The following is a 14459-nucleotide window of genomic DNA, read 5'->3' on the forward strand; positions in this document are numbered from 1 at the left end:
AAATCCTAAACAAACTAACCAAAACATTTGGGTAATAAAAACATGAATGGAAACATTTGTGGAATAACTAACCAGAACATAAGTTGTAACACTCCACTGGTCCACACATACGCCTGCTGCTTGTGCTGAGAATCCTTAGTGTGTTCCTCACCTTCTCCATGCAAACTGTTCCTTTTAAAATCAAGCTCCAGTTCTGCGCATGGTGATAATAATGTCTGGTAAATCTCTCCTGGATCTGTTTCTTTCTCTCGTTTTTTGTGTAATAAGGTGAGGTTTAGTGCTGTGGTAAGAGATGCACATCTATAAAAAGGGGATTGAGAGGGGGATGGAGGAGTATTAGAGAAGGAACATGAGGGGTGCAGGAGAAAGAGGGGGAGAAAAGAGGGGGTAGTAAGCAGGAGGTGAAAAAGGATAGATAATTGTGACTCGTGAGTTTGAGAAGGAGAATAGGGGGATGGAAAAGCAAAAATGAACGCGTATTGCTTTTTAATGAATGAATACCAAATTGACAGAGAAACAGAAATGTCAAAGAACGACATGAAGAATTCAGGACCAACCTGCAATTACACTTCCACAAACAGCTACTCTTTTCCATCATGTTGATCTCTCTATCATTTTTAATTTCTCTTCCCATGTAAACTGGATGGAAGTGTTATGGAAGTATGGTTCTCTAATGAGGACACCACGACAGGTGTGTATCACACGCCCACAATCTGAAAAGTGCATTCACACAGGAACAAAGCTGGCTGGGTACCCACATTCAACACTGCCAGGTGACACAATGCACTGTGTGTGCAAATGAGGAAATATCAAGCAAGAATTATAAGCCAAATACACACACACATACACACTCACTAAATAATGTGTTATTAAAGAGTTCAATTTTATGCAGCCCACTCATCATATGAGTAATTATTAACGGATGGATGGATGGATGGATGGATGGATGGATGGATGGATGGATGGATGGATGGATGGATGAGTGAATAGATGAAGGATTTATTTATTAATAAATGTGTGTGTGTGTGTGTGTGTGTGTGTGTGTGTGTGTGTGTATATATATATATATATATATATATATATATATATATATATATATATATATATATATATATACACACACACACATTTATTAATAAATATGTTAGATTATTAGATAGATTAGATATTAGATAAATTATTAGACAAAAAAGTGGAAGGAAGGAAGGAAGGAAGGAAGGAAGGAAGGAACGGACTTAAAACTAAATAACATACAAACAAAAAAACAAAAGGTAATTAATAAACTAATTAAATGACAGTATTTAACACCATGGCTAAATGTGTGGATTAATAGATTATTACATGGATAGATGATTGGATATAAGAATGAATGAACAGATCAACTGTGAATTAAAGAATAAACAACTGGATGGATGGATGATGGATGGATGGATGGATGGATGGACTGATTGATAGACTGAGTGACAATGTGGTGCAGAATGAGGTGCTGCTGCTTTCTTTTAGAGACACTTAATTACTCTTAAAAAATGATTTAGATAGTATTCTTTTTGCAAGAATAGTAGAAATTCAAGACAGGCAGACACAACCATTGTAGGAAAAAAAGAGGACAATAATTGGAGATCCCAGTACACACTGACCTCCTTGATCCATTACATAAATTTAGCAAACTTTGCCCATTTCCTTTATTTCTTATGGACACAGGTGTAGACAAGTAAGTTAATGGAGACACTCTCTGTTTCAGTATGCAGAGAAACTGCCAGATCCATAAACGGGCAGGTGTACCTAAGCGAAAACATGTTCTGCATACAGAATTAGACTGTTCAACATTAAAAAAAAAAATAAAAAATGTAAAATGTATTCCTAATCAGTATGCTTTTGGTGAGAACACATTATCACCTTTGGCTTCTAATTGCTGCAATGACCCACATACAGATCTGCATAATACTGACCTTCACTCATGGGCAAACACACACACACACACACCCACACACACACACACACACACACACACACAGAGAAAGTGATGTTACTATCTATTTTATTTGACTTGCTTATTTCAAGTATAAATTACCCAGCAAAGTGGAAATAGCAGGAGCTGCACTAGGAATACACCGACACCCATCCATGCTCATTTACACCTGATCATCCAATACCCTGTGATACTTTGCGAAAACTAGTGTCACTACCAAACAGAAGACACAAAATGACATCGATCTGGACGAATAATTAACAATGCTGATTAATTGATTGACAATTAATGATGCCATTCAAAGCAAATGAGATAAACTGTGCACTGCTAAACCATCAATAGGTGGATCCACAGCTAGATAGAACATCTGTCTGTGTTTAAATAGTATCTTCAATACACAGCTATATCAGAGTTTAAAATAAATGACAGCAAGGTGTTTGCATGCAAACTAACATTTTCAAGCGTAAAGCAGTGAAGTGAGCAGGCAAAGACACTTGCGTATGAGAGAACTTTATTTCAGTACGCAATAAGCACTGTGTAAAAAAAATCTCCCGACTTGGGTGTTTTTTTGTTATACCACCTTCTCTATAACAATGGTTATTTAAATGGTAATTTATTATAGACCCTGGTGAGCCTTGACCTATTAGAACTAACATGAGAATAGTTTCTGGTGGAGATCACAAAGTATTTCAGTATGGCTTGTGAATTAAGGGTGTCACCTAAATGCTGTAAATGTTAAATGGAAATGAGCACTAAGACACTTCCTTTTCCCTTATACAAGCAGGGTCTACATTTTGCTCATGCCTCAAGGTGAAAATGTTCTTTTAAAGATGCTCTTTAAATGCCATAACATTTTTGAAACATAGAACTGACACAGAAATGTAATATTATCGGTAGGTTGCAGCAATCAGTATAAAGACAGCTGAAGAAAACAAATGTTCAGTGAATGATACATGCTCAATAAGTTACTTAAACTCTTTGGACAAGAGTTTGTGGACACCTTACCATATGATAATTATGTGTTAAAATAAGATTCACTCTTCTGGGAAGATAATCCACTAGTTTTTGGCGTGTGCTTGTGGAGATTTGTGCTCATTCAGCCACAAGGGTGTTAGTGGTTAATCCCAATTCATCCCAAAGGTCAAGAGCAGGTGATTTAAATATTCCACTCTAATGCATGTGAACCATATCTTCATGAAGCTTTCTTTGTGTACAGGAGCATTGTTCTGCTAAAATAGGTTTGGGTCTCCTAGTTCAAGTGAAGAGAAAATGCAATGGGGGAAGTAGTAGCTCAGTGGTCTGATCGGAAAGTCGTAAGTTCAAATCACCGCTCTCCCAAGTTGACACTGCTGGGCCCCTGAGCACGGCCCTTAGCCCTCAATTGCTCAGTTGTTTAAATGCTCTGGATAAGGGCATCTAATAAATGGCATAAATGTAAATGAAATGCTACCACATCCACCACAATTGTATGCCTCCAATTTTGTGATAACAGTTTGAGGAGGAACCACATATGGCTATCCTAATATTCAATTCAAATTCAAATTTTATTTGTCACATCCAAAGACATACAGAGTATTAGGTCAATACAGTGTATTTCAATATCAGTATAAGTGCTGATACCCACTGGTACTTGAAAAAAATAGTGTATCTTGAAGGCATCTCGAATATGTACAAGCAGACCCTGGAAGCTCAAGAATATTTATTTTTCATACCTTTCCTACTTTATGTTCACACATACACTATGTCTGGCAGCACACCTGGTGATGATTTTGATTCAGAGGCGACATGCCACTAAACTTCTCACTATGACACCATGGTGACAAGAATTTTTATTAGATTAGTAGATAAAGTAAAGGCTTGCAGAAGCCGATGCTGAATAGATGATAGAAGAATGCATGCATGGATGGATGGATTAATAATTAAAGTGCAAAGATTTATATACAGAAACATTACTATATTAATAGCAAAAATGAACTGTATTTGCTTTTAATGTATTTGTTTATTTACTTATTTAGGATTTAATTACTATATTTATTAGTATAAATATTGTGGGAACAGAAAGATGAGACCATTGTGGGACAAAAAGAAGAAGATAAATAGAGAGCCCAGCTCGCACTGACATCCTCTATCCTGAATCTTAAATTCATTAATTGAATTTTATGAACTCAGGTGCAGACACACAGTCAGTTAATGGTGTCTTACATATATATGTTAATATGCTTACATATATATCACATGCTGTAAATATGCTACATATTTATTTGCACTATTTGCATGATTGCTACATTTTGCACTTCTGGTAGATGCCAAACTGCATTTTGCTGCTGTGTACCTGTACAATGCATTGACAGTAAAGTTCTATCTATCTATCTATCTATCTATCTATCTATCTATCTATCTATCTATCTATCTATCTATCTATCTATGGTTCAGCAATATGCATAAAGAAAAACTGGCAGATCAATGAATAGACGTGTACTGAAATGTACATGTTAGTTTGTGGTACATGTGCATATTTAAACTGAATCCACTTAAAGTTTGTGTGTTTATGTTTGCGGATTTTACTTTAAGTCTATTTGAGTATGAAATATGCAATTAAATGTATTGATAGCAAAAAAAAAGTTTTAGTAAGAGTATTTCGTTTATGGAATTAATTTTTTTTACTTCAATATTTACAGAAATGAATGGCACATTTTTTTTATAATATCACAAAGGAATACAAAAACGGACTGAAGTCTATGAAACAGGAAACGTGTTTTGGATGGCTGATAAATCACATTCTTTTCCAAACAGATTTATGGCTTTTGTTATACACTTAAGCAATCAAACCCAGATGTCACCGCAGAATCCACGGTGTCGCTTCTTATCAAGGTTACTGCAAAAATGTTCTCAAATGCTGACTATGAGTCAGTGATTAAAACCGCTCTACACAAAGATCAGTCGTGGTTCTGGGTAAAAAAAGAAACGGCCATTATTGCGGTAAACAAATGACAACAACTGCTCCCTTTTTGCTCTCTGGTGAAGTCCGTAAAGGCTAACGGTTAATGCTCAACGGTGAGAGCTCTGTAAAATATCGGCATGATAGAGACCACACGTTGAATAGTTAAGTAATGTACACTAATTAGGCACCCTTCTCTCTTCCTGTGTGGTTTGCTTGAGTCTATTGATTGAATATTCTCATTAGGCACTTTATTGACTAGATAGAGAGGGTGAGCGTTAGCTAGCTGTGCACTCTGGGTTATTTGGCACAGAGTAGGCTTAAATGAAACTAGTCTCCACAAAGTTTTTAACTTTGATCCACACTAAAGCATTCCACCCCCGCCAATCGCACTGAACAGCATATCACTAATTGAGAGAGCGAGAGTGAGGGAGAAAAAGAGGTTGAAAGAGAGATGAAAGAATTTCGAATTAGTAATTCATTATAAAGTGCTTTGGGGGATTTGCTCATTTCCAAAGTAAGAGCAGGTAGAGTGGTGCTTTTCATAAGTGTCCTACATGGTCACCGTCCTACCATTCTTACTGGTCTGTGGTCATAACATCCTGACAGCAAAACAGTAGACAATTACCGGTCAACCAAACTTCAATTTCTGACTTACAGGCAAATTCAGTTTAGCCAAGTTACTCCACAGGTCCTAAATATTGACTCAATAAAAAGAAATTGCCATTGTGCTGAATTTAAAAAGAGACAGGTAGCTTTTGCAGTACAGCTTATTTTGAGAACCATCAGCAGAATACAACCTGAATGAAACACCAATCTATCATAAGGTACCACAAGAACACAGTCACACATTAAGGGCAATACCAATTCACACAGATATAAAATAAAGAATATGGACAAAGTCTATGAAGAACATGCAAAACTTTGCATAGCCAGTAACACAAACTCTGGAGACCTTCAAGCTATGAGGTTGCAACACTTACTTCATGTTAATGTTTGTATAGCACTTTTTACAAAGCAGCTTGGCAGAAATCTGGATGTTATTTTACATTTTGAATGATCAAGGCAGACCAAAGAGTGGCAAGGGAAAATAAATGACATTAGAAAAAAAGCTTCAGAGAAACCAAAGAAGATTCATCCTTTTTTTTGGGGTCAGATTATAAATCATTACTTTGGTACAGCTGTAAGTGTGGACGTTCAGTCAACATGTTCAGAAGAGTTCACAGGACAGAGTTTATGATTATAGCAGCAGTTCTTAGATAGACTACGGCAGTAATGTCCAGGTGCACTGAAACAATGAAACATGAGCATTAACTGGATTTGGGAAATACAAATCTTTGGGGTATCCATGTGGAACCATTCACAGCAGTAGGAGGTTGGTCACAGGTGCAGAAGCTCCAAGCAGATGTAGAGTATCAATCAGTCAATGAAACTTCCTACTTGTTTTAACCCTTTAACTACACACACACTTCCCATTACAATTCCAATATGTAGTGAACACAAAGTTTCCAACTTTTCCCTTCATCTCAACAGATGACAATGAGTGTTCTAGACATAATATACTCACAAGAAAACAATTTAATTTACAGCAATAGGGCTTCAAAAGTAAGTAATAAAGATTGGTAGATTTATAATGAGCACAACTTTTTTTATCACAGTCACCAGCTTTAAAATGATCAGCAAAATGACAGAACATTGAAAAACGTACAAGAAACAAGAAACCCAAACTCATGAAATGCAGTGCCCCGATTTATTTTCCAAATTCCAGCAGTAAGAAAGAAAGAATCCAGGCTCTGTGGGTTACAGGGTGATACTCTTATAGATGATGGTCATGGTCGCATCCTGTCTAGTGTGTGTGGGAGACTAAATAGCATTTGATTGTAATTTCATATCTAAGCACTTGAAGCCAGCTGCAATTAAAATGTATTCAATTTGTACCTGGTTCACGGCGCACAATAGGTGCTTCTACCGAAACCTTACCAAGCAAATCAACCTGCCGGTAGATGTCCATATCTAATATCTAATCTAAAAAGTTATATTGAAAAAAAAAATTTAATTATATTTAATATGATCCATCAAACTAGCAAAAATCAAACTAAACATACAAATATTTTTGTACAAGTTTTTCACTTTACACTTGTTAAATGGTATAAAAAGAGTCATTATGTAGGGTAAATATTAGATATCACTATTTGGTAATATAAATAATAATAATATACTACCCTTCATCCTATCATCACAACTAGTAAGTCGGAGGCAATTTGTGTAGGCATGGTAGAGAGTGACCCCTTTTTTATATCTCAAATTAAATACAGTTACATTTTCATTTAATATATAAAATTGTAGATATCTTACTGGTAAGATATGCATTTAAAACCATATAATTCTCAAAGAAATCACAATTAAAGCTTTTAGATTTAACAAAGCCAACCTTCAAATACATACTAAAGAATTATATCAAACTTTATACAAACAGGTTTTATGTAAATCAAGATAAAAATGAAGCATCCAGAACAAACAGCTTCCAGAGTGGCTGAACTCAATCAGAGTCACCTGCTTTGCCCACATCAATGAATGCAATATGAGTTGAATGAAGAAAAGTGAAGAGACATGGTGTATGTGCAAGTATGTGCATCAAAACTTTTCATTTTCAACTAAAATAGATTTGCAGGCAAGGTAATATTTAAGAAATCTAACTAGCTAGAGTATTGTCTAAATATTTATGCTGGAACTATTAGGTATGTGGGTAGAACATATCTTACTGAAAACATAATTTTTTCCCCTGCAAAACTTAAATACTTTACTCTGAGCCTATATAAACTCTAAATGAGTAAAATTAGTTTTTAGAGTTCTAATTAATTAACTAATTTATTATATTATATATTTAAATTATAACCTATTTATATCTATGTCTATAATCTATCTATACAGCCAATATTCAAAGGTCAATTATCATTTTGATGAAATTTTATTTGAATAGCACTTTTAACAATGGACATTGTCAAAAAGCAGCTTTACACGAATTAGATCGATTCTGGATATAAAATGTATCCTTTAGCCCTCGCAAATTCAAAATACAGAAATCGTTGGCAACAATTTAACATTGGGAATGTTAAATACATGCACATAAAAAAAAAAAAAAAGATTTGTATTTACTATAACGTGTATAATTATACTTTCTTTCGGCTTCTCCCGTTAGGGGTCGCCACAGCGGATCATCCGCATGTTTGATTTGGCGTAAGTTTTTACGCTGGATGCCCTTCCTAACGCAACCCTCCCCATTTATCTGGGCTTGGGACCGGCACTAAGAGTGGCTGGGGTTGGTTCCCTGACCGGGGATCGAACATAAACGTACTAAATTCATATATTAACATTTTTTGTCAGCAAGCTCCACTGCTGAACTGCCTTTCCAAAGATTTCAGAAGTCTATGTATAAAGGAAGCATGAACCAGCCTTAACCCTCAGCTGTTAGATTATATGCTTGAATTGTATTCTGCATTACTTTGTCACTTTGGATAAAAGCATTTTCCTAATGTACATAAATGCTTTATGCAGTTTATACAGACAGTCATTTTCACCTCACAACAGTTATAATCTACTATATGAAGGAAAATAGAAATGGCTCACTGCCATTTTTACAGGCTGGAGTGGTCCTGCTGGGCCAGATGGATCTCAGATGATCTCAGACTGAAAAAAAAAGGGTTACATCACCCCGAGAGCAGTAGGGGGTTTAAAAAAAAAAAAAAAAATATCAAGCTCTAGAACACTGAAGAGAAAATACTGTTTTTCAGTAGCCTCAGATACGGATCTGCAATCACCCTCGAAAACAAAGCTTATCAGCAACTCGCCACTACAAATGATTTATTACTGGCAGTGCTAAATGTGTAGCAAAGGCTCAATTAAAACAAAACAGCTGCTAGGGCACAGGGTAAACAACTCCCCTTTCATATCTGATCAGATCTGGCATCCAGACGTGATACAGTACAATAAGGGAAACAGAAGATCAAATCAGTGTAACTACCTGAGCATAAGTACATCTGTAGGTGTGTTTGCTGAAGCAGTAGTGTGTTAACAGTGGCTGCTAGGAAAATCGGAGCATGTGGTGTCCTGAGATACTGCTTAGCACATTGCAGATGTAGCAATTAAACACATTTACAAGACGGTTTTACCAGAAGCATGGCTGTTGGACTGTTCAGACTTAGGCTGTCTTGATTAACAATTGGCTAAGACTCTGGTGCTAGGTTAGCAATGGTGAAATTCGCCTTTTAAAGACAGAATGTGTGTTATGATCTCAAAGGTTTGCTATCTGCATTCTGTAGCTTAATAATGGTGAAATATCTTCATGCCTTAATGACAAGGTTCCCCAGTGGTCTAGTGGTTAGGATGTGGCGCTCTCACCACCACGGCCTGGGTTCGATTCCCGGTCAGGAAACCAAACCCAGCCATTAGCGTTCCACAAGCCAGTGTGTTCTTAGTGCCGGTCCCAAACCCGGATTAGAAAACTTTTAATATTTGTGATTAAAACTGTATTAAAATAGTAGAAATTTGATGGGATCTCAGTTGCAACCATCTTTGTGTGTTAGATAAATTTTAAACACATATATGAACAAAAGTATTCAGACACCTAACTTTTCCCACAATTTATGGTTCTTCTCCAAACTGTTACCACAAAGGTAGAGGCACACAATTGTATAGAATGTATTTGAATGCGATAACATTACATTTTCCCTTCACTTTAACTAAGAGAGCCAAATTTGTTCCAGCATGGCAATGCCCCTGTGCACCAAGCAAACGCCATTAAGATATTGTGTACATGGTTTGGAGTGGAAGATCTTGAATAGTCTACTATAGAGCTCTAACCTCAACCTCAATCTCCTTAACCAAACCCCAAAATCTAGTTGAACTTTGCCTCAGAAGAGTGAGAATGAGAAATATACTGCATGTAAATTAAAGGACCTATTTCGGGAACACAGGTTCTTTTTGAGGTACTTTAGAACTATAAATGCATTTCCACTGGAGCCGCTATGGTGATTTTGACACGCCATGAGTGACAAGAAGGAAACATTTTAGTGGCCCCTTTGCTTTTATCTGCCAAATTAACCTAGTGCATTATGTACATCCATCTAGGCATGAAAGCAACAAAAAAAGCTGGAAGAGTGAAATTAGTTTGTGTTTGAGCTTTGTGTGGGCTCCATGCCGTGACATGAGAACATTATAGTTATTTTTCAAAAGAATTCAAGAGCCAATTAATTCAACAAATTATTGTGGGAATGCTGTAGTGGTAAAACGTGATGGAAAGTTAACAAGGGTAAGTATGGAAGCATAAGTATTCACCCGCTTTGTACTTTTCCATATTTTGTTTTCATATAACATGGAACTTGTAGACCACATGGGTATCCACTGGTCATCAGTAGGGACCATTAATGCATTGTTAAGCATCCACAAGTGTCTACAATGGTGTCTTTGGTTTGATGTTAATGATTTAAGGATATACATAAAAACGGTTCATAATGAAAAACATTTGGTAATGATTAACAGTTGATTTGTAGTTGGAACCATTACAATTTCTATTTGTAATTTCTATTGAGGGATTTTTATTTCAACAGCTTAAATTTAAGTGTCACATGATCTTAATATAAATGTTTTGCCTCTCTTACTATTTGGAGAATGAAGCACATGTGGATTTTATAATGAAGAATAAGTATATGGCACATGCCGAAGGTAGAAAGACGAGCAATCTTCTTGTGTCTGCTCAGTGGTCTCATTAGTAGCAAAAAACAAGAGGTTTCATGGTGAGACAAAAGCAAAGGGAAGATGGATAAGAATAGCTGACTTTGACTTTCATTGTTAGTGATTATCCTTCAGCACTGGTGTTTTGGTGTAAGTAGACCGCCAACATACTTTAGCATATTTTTAAAAAGGAAGAAAGGAAGGACAGCTGTTTGAGTGTATGCCCGTGTTTCTCTCTGCAAGGGACTTCTTGTGCAGCACTGAAAAAGCAAGAACAGTTTCATTCTGGGCATTGCGAGCACATTGATCACCTAATGCCCTTAACACAAATACAGAAGTGCCCATGTGTCTGTTACACATGAAACAAAGCAGTGTATGACTGCTCCAAGGCTCTTCGCACATGCACCCACTCTAACCCCTGGAGTAAACAAAATGTGTGGAAAAAAACCCATCATGCAATCTTGACTGTGCAAACTCTACAAACATGAAATCTGGCAATTGATACCACGAAAAGTGACCAGTTTTGACAAGTCTTCATTCTACACAGGTTCGCTATGTCTAACTTTGTGTCTGAGAGCAAAGCAGGAGGTGAGAGAGGAAAAGAGAGAGGGAGAGGATTTAAGTGCAATATTTCGGCTGTCAGAAAGACATCATCTTCAGCCCTGCCATTTTGGACGTCTACTGCATAGTTTCAAATGCCTTTTCAGCATGAAATTCATTTCAGAGCATCAAAAGAAGGAACATAAAACGAGGTTGCTTTGGCGTTAATGCCTGATTTCACACTGAACACTGATAACTTTGAAGCTATCACAAGAGTAAGGAACATTTTTTGAAAAAGAAAAAAAAAAAATTGTTGAAATGCATTGTCTGTATACAAAACCAAACACATACATACACTTTTTTAAACTACCAGTTATCTTGCCAATCTATCAGTCATCAAAAAGCACCTGTGTGGGCATAATATTTATTTAATGAGTTTCAGGAACACGAATCACTCTAATAATTAATGAAGGGAAGCTAATTACTGTCCTCCGACCCGGCAGAAGGAATAGAAGAAAAGCACGGAGTCAAAACTGAGTCTAATCATGTGTTCTCCTGCTTAAGGAGCCGAAAACTCTATAATTCAGATGAACTTTGAGCAAACATTTGGCTATATTCCAGCAGAGCCGAGTGGTTTGAGAGACCCATAATGTTGCTCACTGCTCTCTCTTCACTCGGGTGCTTGTTTACTGTGGCTTTTAAGATGCGCATATGGGAGCTGACATGTCATCTGGGAATGAAATAGAGGGAAGATGCCGTCAGGCTGCCAGAACATGCAGGCGTTGAAGTTCTTTTCACCCAAGAATAAACAAGAAACTTCACTGTGGGTCTCAATGCAGCACTAATTGATCAATAGATTACCAATAAGATGGCCCTTCTGAGAGTGTTTAAATGTCAGTACTAATGTATCCTCTGCACTCTTCGTGTGTGTGTGTGTGTGTGTGTGTGTGTGTGTGTGTGTGTGTGTGTGATGTGTGTATGCAGTATATATCTACCAAGATATGTTGTCTTTTGCTGTGTTGTGATTGATGCCTTGTCCCACTCAGATATGTTACTTTGCAATCTCTTGAAGGTTCTTCTACTTTGGCGTGTCAGATTATCTCATAGGTAGTTCGACTGACTGCCTTGTGACTACAGTTTGCACTACTTTTAAACCTACACCTATCTTAAGTGTGTTAAAATTCTCCACACAGTGGCATGGGTGCACTATAAACTTAATCATGGATGAAGTAATGATAAATCCAAGAAATCGTACAGGCAACAGTTTGTTTTTTTCACCAATGTTCCTAATGTTCTCAGATATTTTCGAGTTTAGGGAAGATTAAATTAGACCATCCTCCCCTGCCTGTGCTTTAAGTGATCTTCAGGACTAACAGTGGGCGTGCATCAGTGGAGCGAAGATTATTGCTACAGAAGATCAGTAAATTTAGGATGCAAATCCATTAACCAGTTACTATTAAAACCAGTGTTAATAGTAAGAACAGGCCATGTTTTTAATCTTGAGCCAGAGCTTATAGGTGATGAAAGTAAAACATTTTTTTCCACCCAAGTTGTGAGTGATCCTTAGGTAGGCTGGCTTTTGTGGCTATTTTGCTTCAGGAGCTCAGTGAATTTAGAATGCAGTCTATTAACAAAACAAACTCAAATACTAAGAACTGGCCATGTTCCAGGCCTTAAGCCAAAGCTTATTTGTGATGAAAGTAAAACATCTTTCACCACCCATGCTGTGTGTAATCCTCCCGACTGACAAATTTGATTTGATTAGATTTTTTAACAATACATCTTCCGCAAGTAGGACAAAATACTTCACATGGGCTATATTACTTCAGGAGTTCAGCAAGATATGCTTGAACTAGGAATTTAGGAGTCCTCAGAGAAAACGGTTTCTCTTGAAGCCTTTTATTAGAGAAACACTTATTTGTAAGCTTCTACATATAACCTTTAGGTTTTTCTCTAAGAGGGACACTGTTATTAGTATAGGCTTTAAACAATTTTTACACATCAAGGCAAGCAAATTGTTGTCAGCAAAGGCTTTGTGAAATATAGACAGGCAAATAATGTAGACCCAAAGATTCAAGAGAAGGAAATATCCTTCCCGTCAGTCAGATTAGCAGGTAATTCAGAACGTTTTCAAATCATTTCCACCATAATCATTGATTTATTTGTGCAAATTTTATTCTTATAAGCTCAAATTGAACCTCATGTTATACAGAAATCATAGAAAAACAAGTTACAAGAACTGTAACTTTAGTAAGCTTGGTCAAACATCTTTCTTTTTTACAAGTTTTTTATATGACTTGGTTTGTCCATTGCTCTTACATTGCAAGCATGAGATCCTACAGGTGAAATTTGTTTCTTGCACCGCTGTGACATTTATTCTTAACATTATTTAATATCTGGTCCAGCGATTCTTCTTTCTTGCTCTGTGATTGCCGCTGTAAGGAAGACAGTGGCCATAACCTGATAACAAACTTTAAATCAAGTTTTCCCTTTGAGACTCAAATGAGATAAATGTGCAAGCTTGTGTCGTGGTGAAACTCTTCCCCCTCGGGTCACAATGAAGGCCCAGGGACTGTTAGTTCCTCTATGTGTCAAGCCTAATTTAATAAGCCCAGAGAGAAAATAGGAAAAGGAAGAGAGAGAAAGGGGGATGCAGAAGGATGGGATGCTTTTGCTCAGTCTTGGCTCTGCCAGACGTACACACATACGAACACACACACGCAGTCCGTCTGTCACGGCCTAATGCTTGTTGATATATGGATATGGCACAGAGAGAGACTGCAGCATTGCTCTAATCCTTATAGCCCTGTTAGTATGGACTTACAGACTGGGCTGGCTATTGCTGAGGCTTACTGCAACACATACAGGCAATAATCCAGCACCAGCCAATCCAACATGAACGCTGTCACACTCGTTTGCCCCTAAATCATTTACTGACTAGCTCTTCACAGCCCAATTCTGCTCCATGTTAAAAATAAATAAATAAACGGCTGCACAATACAAAACCACCGAAACCCTACAAAATGGGGATTACAACTAAATGTTCCTGCAGGATTCAGATGCAGGAATCTAAACAATAAAATGAGTCTCAAAAAGTCATAATTATAGTAGCAGCAATGATAAATGTTATTTATATAGTGCCTATTTCAAATCCAAGGTAACCAGTGACAGTCGTGGGGAGAGATGGGGTGAATGTGCTCAGATTTTTTTTTTTAGCTGAATCTGGATATTGAAGAGAAATCTGAACAATTTAGAGGAAATAAGTTCCATAGTTTTGGGTCT

General features: G+C 36.9%; 1 protein-coding gene across 2 annotated transcripts in view; it reads right to left on the reverse strand.

Annotated features, from left to right (window-relative positions):
* The window catches only part of sema6ba (sema domain, transmembrane domain (TM), and cytoplasmic domain, (semaphorin) 6Ba), a 150200-nt gene that overhangs the window by 78688 nt on the left and 57053 nt on the right, over window positions 1-14459 (reverse strand). Inside the window, exon 1 of one of the 2 annotated variants that reach the window (XM_046876945.1) lies at window positions 73-93. The exons of the other annotated variant lie outside the window; for it this stretch is intronic. The gene's annotated coding sequence lies outside the window, so the exon portion shown is untranslated. Of the gene's footprint in view, window positions 1-72; window positions 94-14459 lie in introns of those variants that run through there. 2 annotated transcript variants of the gene reach the window in all.

The sequence above is a fragment of the Silurus meridionalis genome, chromosome 20 (genome assembly GCF_014805685.1).
Source record: "Silurus meridionalis isolate SWU-2019-XX chromosome 20, ASM1480568v1, whole genome shotgun sequence".
Classification (NCBI taxonomy): domain Eukaryota; kingdom Metazoa; phylum Chordata; class Actinopteri; order Siluriformes; family Siluridae; genus Silurus; species Silurus meridionalis.